Here is a 15,098-nt window from a genome sequence, read left to right on the forward strand (position 1 = left end):
TGCTGGTATGTGAGCATATTACTGAACAAGCTTTTAATCTTTAAAGGACCACTGGTGACGTCATATTCATTGTTTTCTTAGTAAAGAGCTAATATTTTTTTTGCCTACTGCTGTTTTTTGTCACTGCCCTTACGCATCATGGCATTTAGCCTGTTCAACATTCACACAGTAAACAAGCAACTCCTCTGAGTGCCATGAGATCTTCTCAAGACATTTCATCAAACATTTATTTCCAGTGGAGCCAGCTGATGCAAATGGACACTTATTCACTGTTGATCCTGAAATATAAGTTCCAGAAAAAAATGTTGGTAGATTGAGTAAAACGTCCAGACTTGTAATCTAGCACAGTATATTGTCATTCTCCAGTGTCAGGTCATCAAGGGTCTTTTATTCAATGCAGAATAGTTGCTGCAGTTTTATACTACCTGTGTAATAACTCATGACCTGAGTAATAAGGAACTCATTAAACCTATCTCCTGATTTTCCTTTACACATAGACCTCCCAGCAGTTTAAGCCATACCTAATGAGTCCAAGTGTTTTAAGGGATTGTGTTAAAATTATCTACCATTCTTTTGTATGTGAAATCACCCTTTTATTTACCTCTACTACATTGCTAGCATAACTAGAAAACAATATATTAACCTAATTACATATTATTTATTAGGCAGCAAGCAAATAAGTCATTCAAAGACAAATCCCTGTAGTTATTCACAGAGCTGCTTTGGATGACAAAGATATAGTAAACCGAGTAATCTTTCATTGTATTTACTGCATACTCTTTGTACTAATGAACAATAACCAGCTTTACTTAAATAATGGCTTCTGTTCTGAGTTGTGGTAAATGTTATACAGACCATATTCATCAAAAGCATGTCAAAGCCGTGGATGACCTTTATTTCTTTTGCTTGCACTTGAAGAATTTGGGTAGCTGGTGAATAGCGCTGATATAAAGGTCTTAATAAACATCATGTAAAATAATTAGTGTCTTTAAAAAAACAACATGAATAATGTACTAGTGGCAGCTCAGCCCCTGAGAAACAAACAGTGAAGATGTTAGCAATTTATTTTTATAACCCTTACCTTTCAAAGAGCCTATGCATTCCCTTTGCTTTCAGTTTGAGACAGGCTTCCTCTGTGTTCTTAAGCATCCATTAAATCTGCACCTCAGTGGGAAGAAAACTTCCCATTAACTTCACTCATCACTTGGAATTAATGAAGGCTATAAAGCAAAAGAAGTAAATTTGAATATGAATTCACAGAAAGAATGAAATAGGCAAAAAAAAAAAAAAAAAAAAGAACAGGGCTTTAAACTCGATTGTTTTAAGTCAGGTTAGGTTTTATGTGCTTTTTGGAGAAGAAATTGGAATCCCTATCTTCTTCCTCTCCCACAGAAATCCTATGAAATGGATTGATGAGATGAAAACACCCTCTTTCTGCTGGTGAATATGTATGCTTCAAAGAAGCTGACTCAGGACAACACAGTATAAAAGTATCCTTGAGTGTGATGTCCAGATCATCTCCCAAGAACAGTGCGCAAATGCCCTTTTATAATCCAGATATTAGAGAACGTGTTCTCCAACAGACCTGGAAGAATACTCTTCTTGAGCACTGGGTCAGAGCTCTAATTGTCTTTAAGTTGCTCCAGGTCTGACCTGACAAAAATATACTATATGTCCACTGGAGAAGACATTTCATGTGGGACAGGTAAGACACTGCAGTGAAATATGCAGGTGCTTGATGTTACCAAGCTTTGAGAGTCCTGGACAACCACAGGAGAAAAAACATATAAGAAGCTTTGCAGAAAATTGCTTGGGGAAATTAATGGTTTCCATGGTTGTACAACATCTGTGTAAACAGAGGATCTACATTTTGAAGTCAGCTACCCTAATGGCAATTAATAAACCATTAGGTTCTTTTTTGGCATTAAATAGAGGACAGCATCTGGCATGAGTAATGTTTGCTGACCCAGCTCAAAATAAGGACGATCACCAGTCTGATACCCAGGTTTTGGGGACAGATATTTAAAAGTAATTGTACTTCTTTCATCCTAATTCTCCTTACGCATTCTTTAATGAGGAATTCTCTGATGTCCATTAGCAAAAGAAAAATCCAACTAACTCTTTCAATGAGCTATCATCTAACTTATTAAAACCAACATTATATTTTTATTTTTAGAAGAGTTAAGTAAAAAGAAAAACAAGCTGTTCCTAACACTGCAAAAAGTGTCCTGTAAATGTAGTCCAGTAAATTCAGTCTAAAAAGTTTCTTATCTTTCTCTTGTCATCTGAGACTTGAATTGAGCAAATCAAATTAATTTGTAACATTAAGTACAAATTTCTATGTCTAATTATTTTGCAAACTTATACATACTTTTATAGAATAGAATTAATTATAAAATCATAAAATTGTTAGGGTTAGAAAGGACCTTAAAGATCACATAGTCCCTGCTGTGGACAGGGTTACCACTCACTAGATCAAGTTGCTCAGGGCCCCATACAACCTGGCTTTGAACAATTCCAGAGATGGGGCAATGCCTCTGCCTTCTCCCTGTCCATAGTTACCATTTACCACTTGTGTTCATCCGTGTGGTTGGTCTTCCCATTATGGCTGATATACCTGCAGAAGCCTTTATTATTAATCTCGTCAAATTAATCTTCAGCCATGCTTTGACCCTCCTCACCCCATCCCTACATAACTTGATTGTGTCCCTATATTCTTCCCAGGTTACCTCCTACTACTTACACAGACCGTTCATTTGCTTCTTATGCTTAAGTCTGACCAGCAGCTCTTGATTCACCCATATCAGTCTCTTGGCATCCTTTGCTGTCATCCTGCACATGAGATTTGAGAGCTGTTGCACTCCATGAAAAGCGTCCATAAATATCTGCCAGCTCTGTTCTGCTTTCCTGTTCCAGAGGGCAGTTTCCCAGCAGACCCTATAGATTAACTCCTCCTCTTAAAATTCAGGGTCCTGGTCCATATTCCTCAGGTTTGCAAACTCTACACATGCATGATCACTGCCGCTTAAGCTGCCTCTTGATGTCCCCAGCTGGTCTGCTAACCAGCAAACTTATTGGTGATACTTACTTGTTGGTGACAATCAGGTCGAGTATCACATCATCCCCAGTGGCAGAGCTATCTATCTATTACTTGCCTCAGGATGTTATCCTCCATGCATTCCAGGAGTCTTCTGGATTGCCTGCAGCTACATTGCCTGCCTTTACATTGTATTCGGTTTACTGCTGTGAGAATTATACCAACACTATAGCATGAAGATTGCAAGTGGGTAAATGCACTTTTTAAGGCCCCAGAATCTTGCTTGATGAGACTCTTAAAAGAACTTACAGGTTTTGGTAGTACCCTGAGTTAGATGCAAAAAAAAAAAAAAATTGACAAAATATTCTCAAGGGGTCAAACAACAAAAAACTTTACTGACAACCTTCAGAAAATCAGAGAATGCTGGCAAAAGTGTAGAGCAGCATCCAATCAGCACAAAACTTCTCACAAAGGATTTACTTAGCACATTTAACTGGAGTAAACAAATTCTAAGCCCATCTGATTTTAAGTTTCTCAAAACTACAGGAAGAGGGAATTAGAAGAAGAAGCAAAAAGAGAAAAAGACAGAGAATATGTAGAAAAGAGCAAATATAGCTACCAGTGCTGGTTCCAGTGGTGTTCAGCCGATAGAATTTCCAAGAGGAGGTAGGGTCAGGACGTGTGCTTGCCACAGAATTTGGTTTAAATAGCCTTTGGCCTTCCTGGGCCCTTCCCCCAGGTGGGACCTGCGGTCACTTGGCCACGGCCAGGCCAGCCCGGGGCTCCAGGGTGGGTGTGAGCCCGGCCTCGGGCGGGCCAGGGACTGGCGGCCACGGCGGGGCCGGGACACGGGCCCGGGGCTGGGCTGTGCGGGCCGGGCCTCGCCTCAGCAGGGCCGGGCCCGACCCGCGCTGCCCTCGCACACAGCGAGCGCTGCCAGACACCCGTCCTCACAGTTTCCCACGCTCTGTAGCCCAGGCTGCACAGCTGACCAATTCTATGATCAGAGAGAAAGAAAAGGAAAAAAAAAAAATATTAACACAATGTCACTGATTTTACAATTTAACACAGAAGTTTGGGCTGACATGCTTTCAGGTTTTTGGTAGTGGGAAATATCTCACGAGTAAAGACCATGTCACCAGAACTCCTGACATAAGGTGCAATTATTCCATACAGTAATCACATTAACATGATATGCCAGTCATCTCTAAGTAACCTGTAGTCATCTATATAATTTCTTGTGTCACCTTTAAAGAAGAGCTTGTCTTGACTTTGAAACACTTGCTGTCTCAGTCTGCTAATGTTGCAGAGGTTATAAGCATCAGTGCCATGCTTGGAAGAGAGTTGTTCTCTTCCAAGATTCCAAACATATAAACAAGATATTCAGTCCAACAGTGTCTAACCCTACAAGCTAAAGTCATTTCATTCACCCTTGAATTTCAGGGTAGTCTTTCATCTCAGTCAATAGTAATGAATTATGCTATACAAATATATTTGCCTTCATTTCTTTGTACCAGTAATTAGGGCCAAAAAAATACCCCCACCCCTCTCTCTCCTGACCCAATAAATGTAAAAAATGACGTGAATTCACTCAGACAAAAAGTGTTAGCTGGACTAACAGTGTGCCAGCTAGATGAACTATACCATGTTCTATGTATTTAACACATATGCTCCATTTCAACAGTGTTACAGTAAAGTGTTATCTAAAGTCATGTAATTCCCCTGATCTGTTCTTCTCCAAGTCAGTTTGGAAGTTAGGCAGCTGCCATATAAACTGCCATATTTGACACTTTATATATACAACAAATGGATCATCATTACAGGAAAACCTAAAAGCAGTGCAAAATCTCATTCACCTTTCACCCTGTAGAAGGGGTGTGTTCTCAAGAATAAGGATGAGTGCACCCCACAGGACACAAAGGAAGCCTCTACCATGATAAATGGCAAGGAAGATAGGTCATTGCTATCCAGCATCAAGGATGATTAATGCTTGTGAATACATAGTTACCACTAGGTCCCAAGCGCAGTGAGGAAAGTGCCTACATTGTTTCAACATGTGAAAAAGCATATAGCCACATTCAGTTATTGACAATGCACAATGACACATATACCACCTAAACCCACATGAAGCTTTTTAGGGGTGCAAATGCTCACCTTTAGAGGTGTAAATGAGCTAAAGAATATAGTAAATACGTCAGTACTGACTTATTTCTTGCTGCTAACATATAAGACAACTGTATCTTCACGTACCTAGTAATTTTCCATTGAAATAGTGAATAAATAACTCTGACAAATGCTGCCATCATGTAATTGGTATAATGAGTTTCAATGGGGCTGAGGTTCTGAGAGTGATTTCTAGCTGGAGTAGATTAAGAATAAATCATGGAAGCTATTGAAGATTTAACTCTGACATCACTAAGACAGGAGTCTGACATGATTTTTGTGGATAATTGTTAGAACGGAACAGCTGAAAATAAGAAATTCCATCAAAGTTTGACCAAGAGATAAATAAAACATAGATCAGATGCAAAGCATCTTACAAGCTGCTTTAGAAATAATAAAAGTACAAACTGCCACCTGAAATTAGACGTACAAAAGGTCTTGTTAGTTACTGCTTTCATTTGTTCTGCCAGGTTTTAAAGGATGTTCAGAAGGAGAGTGAAAGGATAAGCTTGTGCTCTCAGGGACAAGTAGGACAGCTTCTTCTTTCTGGGTTCAGTTCTGTTGTGATACTGTTTGTGCTCGAGGAACTTTGAGCTGAAAAACTGCCATTCTTCTCTTTTTATGGATCCATTTTCTTGCCGACTGCATTTTTATCCATTTGGCTGGATTGAGAGGCAAGTACATTTCTTAGAAGTAATCCAGCAAGTGTTTGATATAATAAGTTAAAGGCTCCTTTTGTCATAAAGTAAGATGTAAAAAATTCCTACAAACATTCTAATTCTGTCCCAAATTAAGCCCCACAAACATGGATAATACTTGTGAAATTTACAAAAGATTGTCACCATTTGCATTTTACTTTGTTCTCAGCAAAGGATAGTGAAATTGCTTATTCATTTCAAAAAGTAAGCAGTAGATACTGTGGTTTACAGTGACTTTTTTTCCAAAAGTAACACTAGAATTCAGAGTTCAGGACATCTCTTCAGGTTTTTTGCCTTAGGCTTACTTTCTTTTCTAGAAGCCTATTTGCCCTCTCTCTACTAAGGTGCTTCTAATAACTTTTAACATCTAAAACTGACTACAGAAAGTTATGGGGGATGGTATAAGGAGATGCTAGGGCATTGTGCTTTATCTTTTACTTTTTTTTTAATTTTAATTTTAAGTTTTCTATTTTTATTTTTGTCTCCCTTAAAAATACTGTAAAAACAGATCCTTGTGAAAGAAGGGAGAGGAAGGGAAGGGATAATTCTATGGTTACTGTAGTGTCTGTAACAGTTATATCCCAAGGGGACAGTTGAAAATAAAACACAGACTCATATTTAGTCAACTGCTAGGTCCATGTGACATATGAATGTGAAAACCATTCTGTGGACAAGTTCTTAATCACCCAGGGACAAAGGAGCCCTGATTAGCTGAATGTGGAGATGCAATGCTCTTTAAAACACAGGATGTTTTACACATCTGTATTGTCAATTTTCTGTTATCCAGAATAAACAGTCAGACACCAAAGTTGAGAAAAAGTGAGAAATATGACATAGAACATATATATAAATCAGAGGGGATGACAAGGAGGATAAAAAGGATATAAGAAAATTAGTGACAGCTGGTTGTGGAACACAGATTCCTGAGCTAGTGACCAAACAAACAGATGAATACACAGGACAGATTGGCTGAAATTGGATATATTCTCCTTCATATCAGACTGGCTTATATAGAGCCAGCCAAGCATCTTTGACTCACAGCTGACCTTCTCAAATATATTATCTACAAATTCTGAAAAACTGACTGGAGCAACCAAATGACAAAAGACATGGAAGAAAAAGATGTTAGCAGCATGTGCATCAATCACTGTGAGTTACTGATGACCAGTCCGTGCACTAAATCAATGCAATCAAGCATTTAAGTTGAAAAAGCACATTTACATATCTCAATTTAAGTGTTGTTTCATTAAAGAAAATGAACTTTAAAAACCCCTGGAAAATGTATAAAAATATAAAAATGTATAAAAAGCTGGAAAATGTATACACGGTTTAGAAAGTTTGTTTGCCTCTTCTTGTTCCTATAACAATGCTCCTATCTTTTGGTTTCTTAATTTTTCCAGTGTTCTCAAATTCATTTCCTCAGTATCTGCTGCATGATCTGAGACAGCTATTCATAGATGTAATCAATCTATAGTCTGATGTTATTAGGATGTTTGCACTAGTACAGTGAAAAAATTGAGTGTTACTATTTGTGTACAGAAGGAAGAATAAACATACACTGTAAGGATATAAGCCACTACAACTGGGTGAGCAGTGTGAAAGGAAGATGGAATCATATCATTCATTTTGCAAAGGTGGCAATGACAAACATGTCACTCAGAAGAGCATTTTCTGAAACTGTCTTTGAACGTGTCTTTACTTTCCGTTGGCTTACTCTACTACCTCTCCAATCCACAGATGAAAATTGTTCATTGGAAAATAATCACCCGGGTGTGCTGACTGGTCTGGTGTAGTTGTGAGAAGATGATAAGCAAACACAGAGCTAAGGGATTGACTGGCATTGAGACAGAACTTCTAACCCAGGAAGAGACAGTCAAGGAGCTTGTTGCTGAAAGTCAAAGTTCAACATCTACAGCATTTGCTGTTGTTGCATTCTTCCCGCTGAGAGGAGCCAGTACATCTCCTGGTTACTCCAGGACCCTGTCCCTGTGGTCTCTTCAACAGAAGCCTGCAAGAAGCTGTAAATCTGGAAACAATCAGGAAGAGAAGTTCTGAAAATGGAATGAAAATAGTTCAGCACTCTGGATTTCTACTGTGAAATTTAGAACAAATCCAAGTTTTGAAATCACAGAGCTGCAATCATCTGGAGGGGTGGGGGGGGCAACTGATAGAGATGAATGTGTCAGAATCACAGTGATGAAAATGTAGAGAGGGTGCCATATAGACAGAGGACAAGACTATCTGGAGAGCTTTGTTTTTAAAACATCTTTTGAGGACCAGAAATAAGGGAACTGTGGAAAGAAAGTGAATGGATTAAGTCCTTAAATACTGCTTTTGAAGGGCTTTAAGCCTCTTAAGTATCTATGAAACTAAGAGATGAGTGAGTACAAATCAACCACCAAAGCCACTTTAGAGCAGATGCATTTTTATTGTCATTCTTATTAATGCTAATCAAGAAAAAGAAAACCAACAAAACAACCAAAAACCAGTTACTGATTTAAAGCTGGTTCAGGCCAATTGTACCTGTCTTCCTTCACTCACAGTGCTGCAAAATGGAAAGGATTTATTGGCTAGACCCTTCAAGACCTCTTTATGCTTCACATGCAGCTTAACCTTTCTTGGGGGTAGAAACAGGTCAGGAAAGAATAATCAGGGATAGGTATCAAACTTGGCTTGTTGTTGCTATTGCTGCCTAGCCTCGATGCCTCATTCTGATTCTGGGATACTTTGAATTCAGAGGAAAGATCTTTTCTAAAGCAAACTCTTTTCTCTTCTTCCTCCCCTTCTCACTTCTACCTACATATTTGTCTGTGATCAGTCAATGAGAGAAAATAAGGGCTTTGCATTTTGAACACAAGGATGCAAGAAAAAGAAAAGAAAATCATCAGAAGAATATCTAAGCACTTCACTGCACCACCAGAAGTTTTTATTTTATTTTGCCCTAAATGAAATTCTAAGTTCTTGTGAGACTGTACCTTATGACTTAGTGCTACTTATTTTAGTTGAAGGTAAACTTTTTATTGTTGATGTGGGAAGACCTGTTACACAGAAAACAGGAAAAAAATTGACCCAGAATACAAAAACAAAATGGCACAAGAATCTTAGAAAGATCAATATGGAAATTAGAAGAAAAGGAAGACCTTGCAATTTGAGATGGAAAAAACCCAGATACCTGTGTTATACAGAGCAAATGCAGCACCATTAGCACAAGACTGAAAACAAGACTGCAGGAGTGAAGTCTGTTACAGATCATTTTAGATATTTGGGAATCCTTGGGGTTGACTTGCAATATGAGAAAGTTCGCTTTTGTGAAAAACTGAGAGAGCTCAGTTCTTTCTTCTTGTGAGGTTGGAAGGGAAACATAGCATTAGAACACCCAGTTCTGTGTTTGTGGCTATAGATTTGTTTCTATATATTTTATAGTCTTTGTACTTTATATTTCCATCTCCTTGATGCCTTTGATTCTTTAAATCAATGATGAAAAAGTTTCAAGAAAGTAAATCTCAAGTAATTTTATAATTCATGTTCATTAAAAGACTTATGACAGAAAAACAGTCTTTATATGATAGTGGAACAAGTTAGACAGGAATTATTGTAAAATAAATGTTTAATTTCTCTAGTGCTGAATAAACATTACAGTAATGCTGCTCATGTTTTCAGGAGCTGAACTCCCTTTCTCCCTATAATTCTATTCCTGGATGGCTATAATGCAGTAATTTTCAAATATAGCAAATTATATTACAGGTTTTGAAACATGAAATAGTCCAAATGAGACTAGGAATCCAAGGCAGGTTGTCACTGAGGTCAATATAGACAGTCCTACTCAGCTGTGAATAAAATCCTTGGGAAAGATCACTGTATTAATTTCCATTCATATTATAGCCTAAGGAAAGAATCCAAATCTGCAGAGGAAAAATGCTAAATGTCTTCATCTTTAGGGTTTCCTTTTTCCCAGGCATTTTCAACTACTTTATTCACAAAATGTCTCTAGCTCTGTTTGTTCAGTCTTGGAGGTCACTGATTCTTGGTTTATCCATCTCACATATTTCTTGAACTATGCTCAAGAAGCATTTGATATAGTAGATGATTAGAGAGATATTGAGTTTGTTCATCAGTTCTGTTTTCTCAGATTCACATAGCTCTGCACAGACATGATTCTGAGATTCATGGTAGACACTTTAGCAGAGTGTCATTTCAGGCTCTCCATATACTGTTCCTCCCTTCCTGTCACACTGAGTACTCTCTGAAGAACTCAGAGTATTTGTTGTACACAAGGCTCAATATAATTCCCAGGCAGCCATTACAGAGCTACAACTACAAACCACCCATCTTGTTTCAAGTACTTTTCCTGAAGATTTGGGATTCAAAAGTTTTGAACCCCACTGATTAAAGATCTCTCTGTGGTGGTTTTGTTTTTGGTTTTGGTTTTGGTTTTTTTGGTTTTGGTTTTGGTTTTGTTTAAGTGCACCAAATAAGCAAATATCTTTTGTTCAAAGAAATATGAATATTTTTGATATTGTTTTTTTTTACCAGCACCTGTCAGAACAGTGCATTTTTATCTGACCCTTAAAAAGCCAGGCTGAGCACTGCCAAATAAGAATGATCAGGAAAAATATTCAATATGACACTGGAGAGGGAAGAAGGGTGAACATAACTGCTTTATGGTATAAAGCTGTCAGCAAAGGACTGCCAGTAAAAATATGTTCCTCTTTTACAGGCTTTTCAAAATTTGAAGATTACGCAGAGAGAAGTATGGGGGTAAAGGCTCCTAGCTAGTTTTGAAAGTTCAGTCAAATGGATGAATGGATCACTAGGATGCCCCAGCTATTATGCAGCAGTATGGTACAAACAATCAGGGAAGAAACATTTATCTTGCCAGTGGCTGAATGCAACATAAAAATGTGTCCAGTTCTTCGTACTGCACTAATTTAGATTACTTCCACCTTTGGAGTTTTGAAATAATAGTGTTAAATCATTGAAATTGCACCTTGCTTTACCTCTTATAAATTAATTTATTTGTTTAATTGTGAATTGGGAAAATTTTGCTTCCTGAAAGAAACTATCTTTTTCTCTCTATACATATATGATATAATAGAAGTTCAAAAATGCAATCATTTAGCTTTTTGAGGAATAGGTGAGTATAAAATTTCAGCTTATTCAATGTGAATCACTTGGTACAAACAAGGCAGTAAATGAAATGTAAATATGAACATTCCTAAGGTGGGTTTTTTTTTCCCCATAGATTACCAAGATATGGACAACCTGAACCAGACAAAAGTTAAAATAAAGCTACTCAAATACCTGACTTGAAGTGAAATAAACTCAAGACATGAAATTAAGGCAGTTACCTACCTTCACAACTACATTGCCACAGATTCTCACAGCAGAGCTAAAAACGCCAGGATCTGGTGAAAAGCTCATCTAATCTAGTTTCCAAACATTCTTTTCTAATCCATTCTCATCTAAACTTTAGTCTTTAGAAGACCAAATCTGCCAGCCATAAGATTAACAAAACAGGAAATTAACAAAAAATACATACTTTTTGTCAGCTGTCTGATGTACAAACATAATTTTGTATATAAATTAAAATTACATAGTCAAAGAAATATTAAAGGCCTGTGATTTATAGACTAGTTTTCTTGTAATTAAAATTATACCAGATATAGTAGGAATACTAAAAGTTAAAAATCATAAAGCATTCATTTGAAGATTATTATAATGTACACACATGATGTTCAAAGGTCACGTCTATATGTCTATAAGAAATGTCTATATATAAAATATGAATAAATAATTCACCCTGGCCTCAGGAGACACAAGGATTAAAATCAATTAATACAAAGATTTGTTGTTGCTGTTGTTTTGCACAAAGCAATAAATATGCTACCTTGCTGGAACTTTAGATTGGGGTTTTTTTACATCTTTAAAGCTAGTTTAAATCTATCACCTTGTGTGTGTATCATCATATCACCTGCAGCAAAGTTCTTCCACATCAGCATTTTATGGACTACTAAAGTATGTTGCGCAGTATTTTGCAGTGTAAACCATTCCCAGATATTCTGGCAGTCAGATGCCCAGTGAAAAGTTCTTGATGTAACAGAAAGGATGAAGTAAAAAAACCCCAAGTCAACAGCAAGTAGAAGTGGATATAGTCAGATAACTATATTATCTTTTCTGGAGAAATCACTGATTAAATAATAACTAAGCTTAAGAATTGAGTCAAAAGTCATAGCTGAAATTGTTCTGGATTGTTTCTAAGAAAGGAGCATTTCACAAAGAACATGAACAAAATGAAGGAAACACTTTCAAACTTAGGGATGTGACACATTAGAATTCCAAAGAAGACACTGATCAGTATTAGCAATGAGATTTCATTTGCAGATCTCATGTAAAATTAATTTTCATAATTCTTTTAGTTCCTGTCTGCATACACAGATTTTTTTTTTTCTCATTATCTACTTTATTACCATATTTGAATTCTCCTGTTCAGTGTCTGGGAAGAAAAGATGAGGGATAGGCATGTTACTATGACTCAAAGAAAAATGCACTCTCAAATCTTAAACCATTGGTCTCACAAACTGAAGAACAGTTCCCTCTAAAAATGTTAGCATGTCACAAAAAAGGGGACAAAGTATTAACTGTTCTACTGAATAATGAATTTGAGTGGAATTACTGCTAAAGTTATATAGTTATGTTGAGATATAATATTTAAAGTGCTTCTTATGCAATGAGATTTTCCATTCAAAGTTCAAAATTCATTTTGACACATTCTCCTAATAGCATATTTAGAAGCCACAGACAGCAATAATGCCATCATCAGTGACCTATTAGCTCCACATCAACAAGCAAAATCAGTAGAGTCACTCCTACTAAATACACCTGAGTCCTTCTACTTAAGTGTCAGGAAATGTCTGACTCCTTAGCTAGCAAGATTTAACAAGATTACAGCCCAAGGAAGTGTGGCTACAGGCTGTTGCCACATTCACTCTAACTCATATTCATAATGTCTTCTGATCTATCTCTAGGCTCATGATAGGCATAGCAAAAAACCCCAACACACGGATTTTATTTTTCTGCCAGCTTTATAGCTAAAGAATAAGAAACAGGATCTTAGGAATTTATGCCACTACTTCATCAGTTTAGGCGGGGGGGCAAGGGGGAGAAAGAAGCCATGTGTAATCCATATCATATATAAGTTATATGAGTGAGGTGCATACCTTAAGAGGAACTTGAACATTTTTGGCAATCCCTGTCCCATTCTCTAGGGTAGCAACACTATCAATGGGCAAACAGACTTCTAAGCTAAAATGAGCATGAATGTGGCTTCCTTCTGTCAAGTCCTTTTATTTTCATTTCACTTTGGAAGAAGTACCTGTCATTGGAACAACTTGGCTGAATTATGTTGTTTAAACACATATTTTCTCAGAGGGAAGTCACAAACCATTTGTGTAGTATGGTCATATAATATTTGCTATATCTGAAAACATGTTAACTGGAGTTATCAAAACAATGGGTAAGCCACAATCTGAACAATTGAAATCTTAGAAGTTTTGGAGACAAGGGTCAGTAAAAACAGCAGCAGTTTCCAAGAAGTTACTTGGATTATCCATCTCTCTCTGAACCTTAATTATGACCAAAGTATACACAACTATATGCATATTTATATAATTATATGATATCCAGGATTCAAAATGCAGCATCGAGGGAGGATGGGAGAGAGTTCATGTCTGTTAGTTTAAAATTTTTTTCCGATGGTCTTCAGCTAAATTACATGAAAAGCAATTAAATACAGGGAGGTAGACTGACAAGATGACAAATGTACTCATTGTCTATATTTCAGAGTACTTAAATTTTATCCACATGAGTTTCTAACTTCATAAAAGAAAGTAAACTCAGAACGCTTTGTTATTGCTGCCTACAGTGGAGTTACACACAGGCATGAAGTTTCAAATTTTCAGAAATAAGTTGGACTTGGAAATTCTACATGACACATTTTCATTGATAAAAGTTCAATTATTACTCACTTTCATGGTCACCTGAGCCTATGTGATTACTCAAAATCTAACAGATTTTGAAAGCTCTAGCTCACATGTGTGATGTGATCTCAGGATATTTTTCTTGTCAGGAAGGTTAAAAAAGCAGGCACACCCTGTAGGATGTATAAATATCTCTTAAACCTACACATACTCCAGGTCATTATTTCTCTGACCCCAGAAAGCCACATAAAACCTTTGCTGAGAAAGTGAAGAGTGGATATCACAACCGTGGAAATTGGCCACAACATTAGAAGCAGAAAGGAAACAGATTTAGATATTGATTCAGCAACTTTACTTGATAACACCTGACAGCAGGCATTTCTGTGAACCCCAAGTGGATTTTGGAAGCATCCACAATTGCTTGTAAATGTTTCTTCCAATGTGGCAACGTTTGTCAACACAAAAGGTACGAACTTGACATTTTTGTAGAAAAAGAATAAATTACATTTAGTGTGCAAATCTCCATGATTCTTGTGCAAAAGGCAGCACTGAGGCCAAAGCTGGAAACATTCTTCAAATGTCTGATTTCATTTCCCCTAATTTTTGGAAGATAGCTATCTGTCCTAGACACAGTTGAAATTCCCAGTCAAATGAATATGCCCTTTCAGTGAATTAGGGGAGAGAAAACCCAACTTAATATTTTCCTAGATACCTGAGGAAAATCAGCACATTGTTCTATATTTGGCCTGCCTTCAAGCTAATCTTTCCTTGAATAAGCTTTTAAAAATACTGAGCAGTTCTTTAACAGAGAAGTTTTCTATCTGAGACAAAATATCACATATTGATGTGCCCTGAAAGCCTCAGAAAACCAATATCCTTTACATAAAGTACTGTATAGATGAAGAAATATAATTTCTACAAACTTATTATGAGTATCCGTGTGGAAGTTTTGTGGCCAGGCACTAAGCTTTGCCCACTGAGGGCAAAGCTTGATAATGAGAGGGAAAGAAGACTTTGCTGCTGCATGTGGGAGAAGGATTCATGCCTTTGTCAAGCTGGCAGCTTTGCCTTTCAGCACACGCTCTGTACCACTGACATTCAGTGGCTGCTGGAAGAGATAGATCATCTGAAGAAGTTGAGACAAATATTTGATTTGGATGATTATCCTGCAGGTGTCTCATCATCACCATGACGCCTGGAATTACTAATTATTTTCCTTCCATT

The 15,098-nt window shown here is 37.1% G+C and overlaps 1 long non-coding RNA gene across 1 annotated transcript; it reads right to left on the reverse strand.

The window, feature by feature from the left end:
* Nucleotides 1-200: 200 nt before the first annotated feature.
* Nucleotides 201-3,942, reverse strand: LOC128821950 (uncharacterized). The gene is made up of 4 exons (XR_008441287.1): nucleotides 3,657-3,942; nucleotides 2,744-2,832; nucleotides 1,082-1,220; nucleotides 201-278 (listed from the first exon to the last, which is right to left on the reverse strand). It is a non-coding gene; the product is annotated as an uncharacterized LOC128821950 (long non-coding RNA).
* Nucleotides 3,943-15,098: the final 11,156 nt, after the last annotated feature.

Source organism: Vidua macroura, chromosome Z (assembly GCF_024509145.1).
Source record: "Vidua macroura isolate BioBank_ID:100142 chromosome Z, ASM2450914v1, whole genome shotgun sequence".
NCBI lineage: Eukaryota > Metazoa > Chordata > Aves > Passeriformes > Viduidae > Vidua > Vidua macroura.